We start from the raw sequence: 7,856 nt of genomic DNA, 5'->3' as shown, positions 1-7,856 counted from the left end.
AATCTTGGTGAGGGGTAGGTGCAAATGAAAAGAGCCTGTCTAGCTATTCTGTTAAAAAACACCCAAGATATTCATTTGTGTTTGAAATTGTGCAATCTCAAAAGAGGAGTTTTTCGGAGCTTTCGGGTCCAATTTCTAGTCCTACATATTTTCAGCGGATTTGGTAATTATTCAGAAGCCACGACAATTGTTTTGTGTTTAATCTGACCCTATAATAACACTGGTCACTCGCTCATTTGTGACAGCTCCTTTTTGTTGCAATTTTCCATTGACGTCACTTCTGGACAACTACCGTGAACTTTTTTGCCGCCAGTAGATAGGTACATAGGTACTTACTATTCCAATACTTCCTGGTCAGAGGTCAAAGCATAGCCGCAATATTTGTTTCTATGTATCTACTTTGTCTTTGTATATCCTTCAATTTTAAAGATAGTAGGCAGTAATTACAGTGGTCTGGCTGGAGGGACCTTAAACAGGGAGTAGATCAGGCTAGTCTGGCTGGGGGACTTTAAACAGGGAGCATACTAGCCTGAATTTCCCTTGCTAAAGAAATAGCAAAGTTGAGTGCGAAGGACATCCACGTTAAATTTTGTTGCCAAAACCAAATAGCCCAAAAGAGATCACCTTAGGGCTGGTTGAGGGCTGACTCATTTGTGACAGCTCCTTTTTGTTGCAATTTTCCATTGACGTCACTTCTGGACAACTACCGCGAACTTTTTTGTCACCAGTAGGTACTTACTGATATTCCAATACTTCCTGGTCAGAGGTCAATGACCTTAGCCATCAGTAAGTTGTAAGTTTTGGACTGTGTCAAATTGTCAATCGCTTATTTTTCAGCCAGTAAATATACCTTGCAATTTTCCATTGACGTCACTTCTGGACAACTACCGCGAACTTTTTTGTCACCAGTAGGTAGGTACTTACTGATATTCCAATACTTCCTGGTCAGAGGTCTATGACCTTAGCCATCAGTAAGTTGTAAGTTTTGGACTGTGTCAATCGCTTATTTTTCAGCCAGTAAATATACTTATTTCGAGAATATTTATAAATATCAGTTTGTCTATTTCTCCGTAGCATAGCATCGCGTCATTTATCTCATTTTCAGTTTACCCTTTGAATTTGAACGGGCAACATCTTGTGAAAATTGTTGGCGAAAAAATTAGGGAGTAGGGAGATGTAAAAATAGGTATTTGGTACACGTTAACTTGTTCATCACTAAATTTGTCCGTAAAAGACGTCAAATATGAGTAAATACACTTTGTGAGTTGGTCCAAGTGTTTGCCCGGTGTCCGGTAAGATGGTAACTAAGAAGTCACGGGTTTAAGTCCCATCCAAGGAATGAAATTTGGCACTTGTTCCTTTTGGACTTGACTCTTTCTCATTTGAACAAATAAGTATTGGTGGTCAAGACGTTTGCCTGGTAATCAGGAGGTCTTGGTTTCAATTCCAGCCGACTTGACACTTTCTCATTCGAGCAAATAATGGTGGTCGAGCAAATTGGTGGTCGAGCAACCAACTGTTTGCCCGGTGTCCGGTAAGATGGTAACTAGGAGGTCACGGGTTTAAGTCCCATCCAAGGAATGAAATTTGGCACTTGTTCAGTTTGGACTTGACTCTTTCTCATTCGAACAAATAAGTATTGGTAGTCAAGACGTTTGCCTGGTAATCAGGAGGTCATGGTTTCAATTCCAGCCGACTTGACACTTTCTCATTCGAACAAATAAGTATTGGTGGTCAAGACGTTTGCCTGGTAAAGGGGAGGTCATGGTTTCAATTCCAGCCGAGATATGGACCTTTATCACATTATCATCAATATTGTTTGAGACTTGTGACCATAGAATTAGTCTACTGCTGGGGTAAAGGGACTTTTCAGCTCTATCTGAATAGGTAAGTGAAATTATTTCTGCTTGATGATACATCAAAAAATAGGAAAGTAATCGGTACTCAATCGTCATCCATTTTTTATCCCCTTAATACCATTTTTTATTTCCCCTGCAGTGATTTTTCTCCATATCTATATCTACTGATAAAACATGTAAATCTTTTATTTGATCGTAATTTTTACAATAAAATTATTGAAAATGCGCAAAACACGTTCAATTTCCGTCAGTTCGCCTCTCTCTGTACCATGTGTTTGGGTACCTTTATTGGATCCTTTGATCGTAATTTTTACGATAAAATGATCGAAAAATCCGCAAGGCACGTTCAATTTTCGTCAGTTCGCCCTCTCTGTAGCGTGTGGTTTGGGTAGCTTTATTGGATCCTTTGATCGTAATTTTTACGATAAAATGATCGAAAAATCCGCAAGGCACGTTCAATTTTCGTCAGTTCGCCTCTCTCTGTACCATGTGTTTGGGTAGCTTTATTGGATCCTTTGATCGTAATTTTTACGATAAAATGATCGAAAAATCCGCAAGGCACGTTCAATTTTCGTCAGTTCGCCCTCTCTGTAGTGTTGGAATGAATGGTACTCGAGAGTGCCAGGGGTAATTTTTCTAGTTATCTACTGATAAAACATGTAGGTACTTTTATTTGATCGTAATTTTTACGATAAAATGATCGAAAAATCCGCAAGGCACGTTCAATTTTCGTCAGTTCGCCTCTCTCTGTACCATGTGTTTGGGTAGCTTTATTGGATCCTTTGATCGTAATTTTTACGATAAAATGATCGAAAAATCCGCAAGGCACGTTCAATTTTCGTCAGTTCGCCTCTCTCTGTACCATGTGTTTGGGTAGCCCCCCTTCAACCAACCTCAAGTACGAAAATAATCATTGGAGTATTTCCATTTTGGTGTCAATTCAAAATGACAAAGAGTTTGGACCCCACCGGTCAGTACTGACCAAACAAACCCAGACAAAAGCACACAATACCCCCAAACTTTGTGGACAATTCCCCCAAAGCATTGACTTTCAAAGTTTTTTCCTCCGCGAGTGTCACTTCCCAACCAAAAACGACCAAAAAATATGAAAAACTTCGGACCAAAAGCATCAAGACATACACGGGACGAAGAAGATAGCAATTTTCACATTCGCAAAAACCGTCGCCTGATAAATCAGAACTCCGCGCTGACTGGACGAAAATTGGTGCACGGACGAACAGACATACACGGGACGAAGAAGATAGCAGTTTTCACATTCGCAAAAACCGTCGCCTGATAAATCAGAACTCCGCGCTGACTGGACGAACATTGGTACTCCATGAATGGTACTTGAGAGTGCCAGTGGTTTGGTTCCTCGTGAATCAAGTACACAGCTGATCAGTTCTCAGGTCTCCGAGTTGAGGAGGGGGGAGAAAAAGTAGAGGGGTACCTCATCCAGTCAGAGCCAGAGAGTACTCTTGTGTACCTGTGTGGCGGCTGAGTGTAAAATAGAATAGAGAAGAGTAGAATAGAAAGGAGAGTAGAATATAATAGAATAGAATATGCCCATTATGACCTGTTTATATTACCAGAATGAGACTGAAAAGAGAACTAAAAGAGAAATATGGATTGACGAGAGGGAGAGAGTTTTTTTTTTCGTAGAGGAAACTGCTAAGGTCTTATCGTCCCGAAAGCGAAGAAAGGAGGATGACAGGATAGGAGAAAGCCAGCCGTTCCGAGAACAAACCTTAGGTATCTGTTTAGGATAAAATCCACCCCAGCGGGAATCGAACCCGCCACCTAGCTCTTACAAGGTAGATGCGCTACGAACCAAGCTAAGTAGGCTGACAATAGAAAAAAGTTAATATGTATATTTAGTGGATGTGCTGAAAACACCAAATTTTCTTGTGCAAAACAGTAGGACGAGAGAAAGAGAAAGTCAATACTTATACCTACATCATAAGATTTTAAGATCGATTCGGCTACCGGAAACCCCGTAGGTTGATATTTTTGGTGGATGTGTCTAAAGCACTACGTTCAGTATAACGGCGAATAAGTGTTCAGACATCTCCTCTAAATCGATCCCCTAAGAATGTGAATTTTTTGATACATTACATATTAGAGAAAATGTTTTGAAAGTTTAAAATTTTTAGAGGATGTGCCTAAACCCTGATTGTGTGCTACAAAGTTAATATTTTTGGTGGATGTGTCTAAAGTACGACATTTTCCAGTTCAGTAAAGCATGGCGAAAAAGTGTTTAGGCATCTCCTCTAAATCAATCCCCTAAACATGTGACTTTTTGGATACATGAGGGGAGAAAATGTTTTCAAAGTTTGAAATTTTTAGTGGATGTGCCTAAACCATAAAATTGCCTAGTATAGGATCACATCTTAGAATGAGAGGATGAGTAGGAATTGGGATTACATCAAGGAGAAAATGTTGAAGAGACAGTTAATATTTTTTGGTGGATATGCCAAAAGCACCAAATTTTTTATTGCAACATCATAGCTTCCTCTTGAATTTTTACTTTCTATTTTTAGTGGATGTGCAAGATCACATTTATTTTTTTTTTCGTATATCTTTTGGAATTTTAATAGCATTAAAAACATGGGTCAAATTCTCACATTAACGATTCGAGATGAAAGTTCATGCCTCTGCCGGGATTGATTTTCGCCCTCCCTTTATCAGACGAGCACTTTGACCACAATGTCTTTCTGCCAGTTCAGATTTTCTGAATTTGGTCAATGTCGGTGATAAGTTAAGTTTCGATTTACAATTTATCGTGACTGGTTCGTCTACTTGTCTCTTTACTTTTGAGCACACCTTCTCCTGAGCCGTCCCCGAACTTTTTTTTTTTATATTAAAGACTTAAATAATTCTAATTGAGAATCAAGGAGAAAATGTGAGGGGAAATGCTCGTGTAGTACACAGATATACTAGAATCACGTCGTGGACTACAAAATGTTTATCTACGGATTTATTTTTAATGCATTTCACTTTATCAGTCAAACTTGGTGATTTGGTTGCGTTGTGTGATTCAGTCTGGTTCCATCACACGATCGGCTAGGCTCTACCCGCGATCCATTCATCCAAATCCATTCCCCTTTTTTTAATTATTTATTTTTTTTACCCAATTTTCTTCCAGCTTTTTTACGGGACTTTTTGTTCGAGTTTATTTTTAACCTTTATTATAAATACGAGACATACACGAACCCGAGTTTCATTTGTTTCAACATTTTTCGAGTGTCAACATCGAGTCGATCATTTTCGAATTCGATTGCTTTTCTATATTTTTTAAAAAGAAATTAAATGTTTTTTAACTAGTATTTTTTCGCGCGCGATTTTAATTTCGTATTTTTAAAACCCATTATATTTTCCCTGAACATTTTTCCGACTTGTGTTTTTTCTCCGCTTATGGTGTGAACATTTGTCTGTGCCTTTTGTATACGAACTTTTGTATCCTGATTTAACCCTTTTTTTAATTTTTTATTTTATTTAAATCACCGGCTTTTCAATGTTTTTCGCGCTGGACCCAACTGGGATCTATTGAACCACGAAATAATTTCTAAACTTTGCTTCAAATCGGAACTTTGTGTCTAAACTTTCAAATCTCTGTCATTTATTTATTTCAAAAGCTGTGTCAAAAAAGGCTTTCCAATGTACGTCCTAGATCAAGTACATGACTCTGCCGGGATTGATTTTCGCCCTCCCTTTATCAGACGAGCACTTTGACCACAATGTCTTTCTGCCAGTTCAGATTTCTTCCCAATTGGAAGCTAAAGCAGACATCGAATAGAAATTGTACTTAATCATGTACTTGGTATTGCATACCATCAACATCAATATAAAACTAAGTAGTACCCAAGTAGGTAAGGAAAAAAAAAACATCAATTTATTATTCTTCTACATGGAATTGCAACATTGTAAGTCCCAAGCAATGTGTACAAATGATGAAAAAAATTGTACATCATTGACTAGGCGAAGTATCACTGTGTTTTGTTTCTACTGATAGACTTGAGTGATTCAGTATGAAATATTACATCCATATTACATCACGACAAAACTTTATCCTTCTTCAGTCTTTGAAGACCTTAGCACTGCTAAGTTAGCAGATATACGATACGTTAAACTTCCATCAGACAAACCATTCTTCAATAGTAGCAGTCTAACCGCTTTCCATATTACATCACGACAAAACTTTATCCTTCTTCAGTCTTTGAAGACCTTAGCACTGCTAAGTTAGCAGATATACGATACGTTAAATTTCTATCAGACAAACCATTCTTCAATAGTAGCAGTCTAACCGCTGTATTACATCACGACAAAACTTTATCCTTCTTCAGTCTTTGAAGACCTTAGCACTGCTAAGTTAGCAGATATACGATACGTTAAACTTCTATCAGACAAACCATACTTCAATAGCAGCAGTCTAACCGCTTTTGAAGGACTTGTACCAGCAGTCTACATATAAACTCTGGTTGTAGGACTTTGAAGTATTTGGTTCACTTACGAAGTAGGCAAAGCAAATAGGTAAAGATACTAATGAAGAGAGCAAGTATCCCAGGTCATCCAAGAAAACTATCCAAGATGAATGTTGTTAGTATTGAGAGTAAAATTTAAAAGTAAACATGACCAAAAGTTGGTTTTGTCTGAAGTATTTGGTTCACTTACGAAGTAGGCAAAGCAAATAGGTAAAGATACTAATGAAGAGAGCAAGTATCCCAGGTCATCCAAGATGAATGTTGTTAGTATTGAGAGTAAAATTTAAAAGTATAAACATGACCAAAAGTTGGTTTTGAAAGTTTGTACATATCTTTAACTTTTGTTGAGAATAGTCATTTTACAGTTCATGAGAACTTTTTATTTTGAAGTACCCCTCTGAACTCAGATATCCTCAGAATACAATCATTTCATTTAGGAAAGTATCCCAGGTCATCCAAGAAAACTATCCAAGATGAATGTTGTTAGTATTGAGAGTAAAATTTAAAAGTAAACATGACCAAAAGTTAGTTTTGAAAGTTTGTACATATCTTTAACTTTTGTTGAGAATAGTCATTTTACAGTTATGAGAACTTTTTATTTTGAAGTACCCCTCTGAACTCAGATACCCTCAGAATACAATCATTTCATTTAGGAAGTATTTATTATTCAGATTTTTGTCCACTTTTTATTCGAGCTAAAGAAACAGCTGCTGGTTTAGATTTCATCCCTTAACCAGAAGGAAGTCATGTAATCTGGACATGATAAATCACAAATTGTCAATCGATACCATCTCTCAAAATCCATATTGCATCATAATAGAGGTCTGTTTCATTCCTGGTCTTCTGTATTTGCTTTTCCCCTATATTGAATCAAATCACCTGGGTCCACTCAATTAAGGTTTACAAAGGTTGTATTATTCGGTTTAGGTCCACTTTGTTACTTGGGTCATTATTTGAACACAGGGGGATTAACAAATTGCGAAGGGTCACTTGGAAGTCAAGTAGGATTTCGGTTTTGGTGACATGGCATGATGTACTACTATCTGGTGATATAGGGTCAAGTATCTACTTGGGATAAAAGCATAAGAGGTCCAAAATGTTTCATTCCTGGTCTTCTGTATTTGCTTTTCCCCTATATTGAATCAAATCACCTGGGTCCACTCAATTAAGGTTTACAAAGGTTGTACTATTCGGTTTAGGTCCACTTTGTTACTTGGGTCATTATTTGAACACAGGGGGATTAACAAATTGCGAGGGGTCACTTGGAAGTCAAGTAGGATTTCGGTTTTGGTGACATGGTATAATGTACTACTATCTGGTGATATAGGATCAAGGATCTACATGGGATAAAAGCATAAGAGGTCCAAAACTCGGAAACATGGGTCTTCCCACCTTCATTGAATAGTATCCGACTATCCGATTTGGGGTCCAGCATCTAAAGTGTCCACTAATCCCCAATGTAGGATGGATAGAATTCCGATCGAAAGTAAACAAATTGTTTCCGTTTTGGATTTTG

The 7,856-nt window shown here is 37.7% G+C and overlaps 1 long non-coding RNA gene across 1 annotated transcript; it reads left to right on the top strand.

Annotated features, from left to right (window-relative positions):
• The first annotated feature begins 1,086 nt into the window (after nt 1-1,086).
• Nucleotides 1,087-5,366, top strand: LOC113468582. Its single transcript, XR_003392282.1, has 2 exons — nt 1,087-1,292; nt 5,005-5,366. It is a non-coding gene; the product is annotated as an uncharacterized LOC113468582 (long non-coding RNA).
• Nucleotides 5,367-7,856: the final 2,490 nt, after the last annotated feature.

The sequence above is a fragment of the Diaphorina citri genome, unplaced genomic scaffold (assembly GCF_000475195.1).
Source record: "Diaphorina citri unplaced genomic scaffold, Diaci psyllid genome assembly version 1.1 scaffold779, whole genome shotgun sequence".
In the NCBI taxonomy this organism is placed as follows: Eukaryota; Metazoa; Arthropoda; class Insecta; order Hemiptera; family Psyllidae; genus Diaphorina; species Diaphorina citri.
The sequence above is the reverse complement of the archived record's forward strand: the minus strand, read 5'-3'. Positions and strand labels throughout refer to the sequence as shown.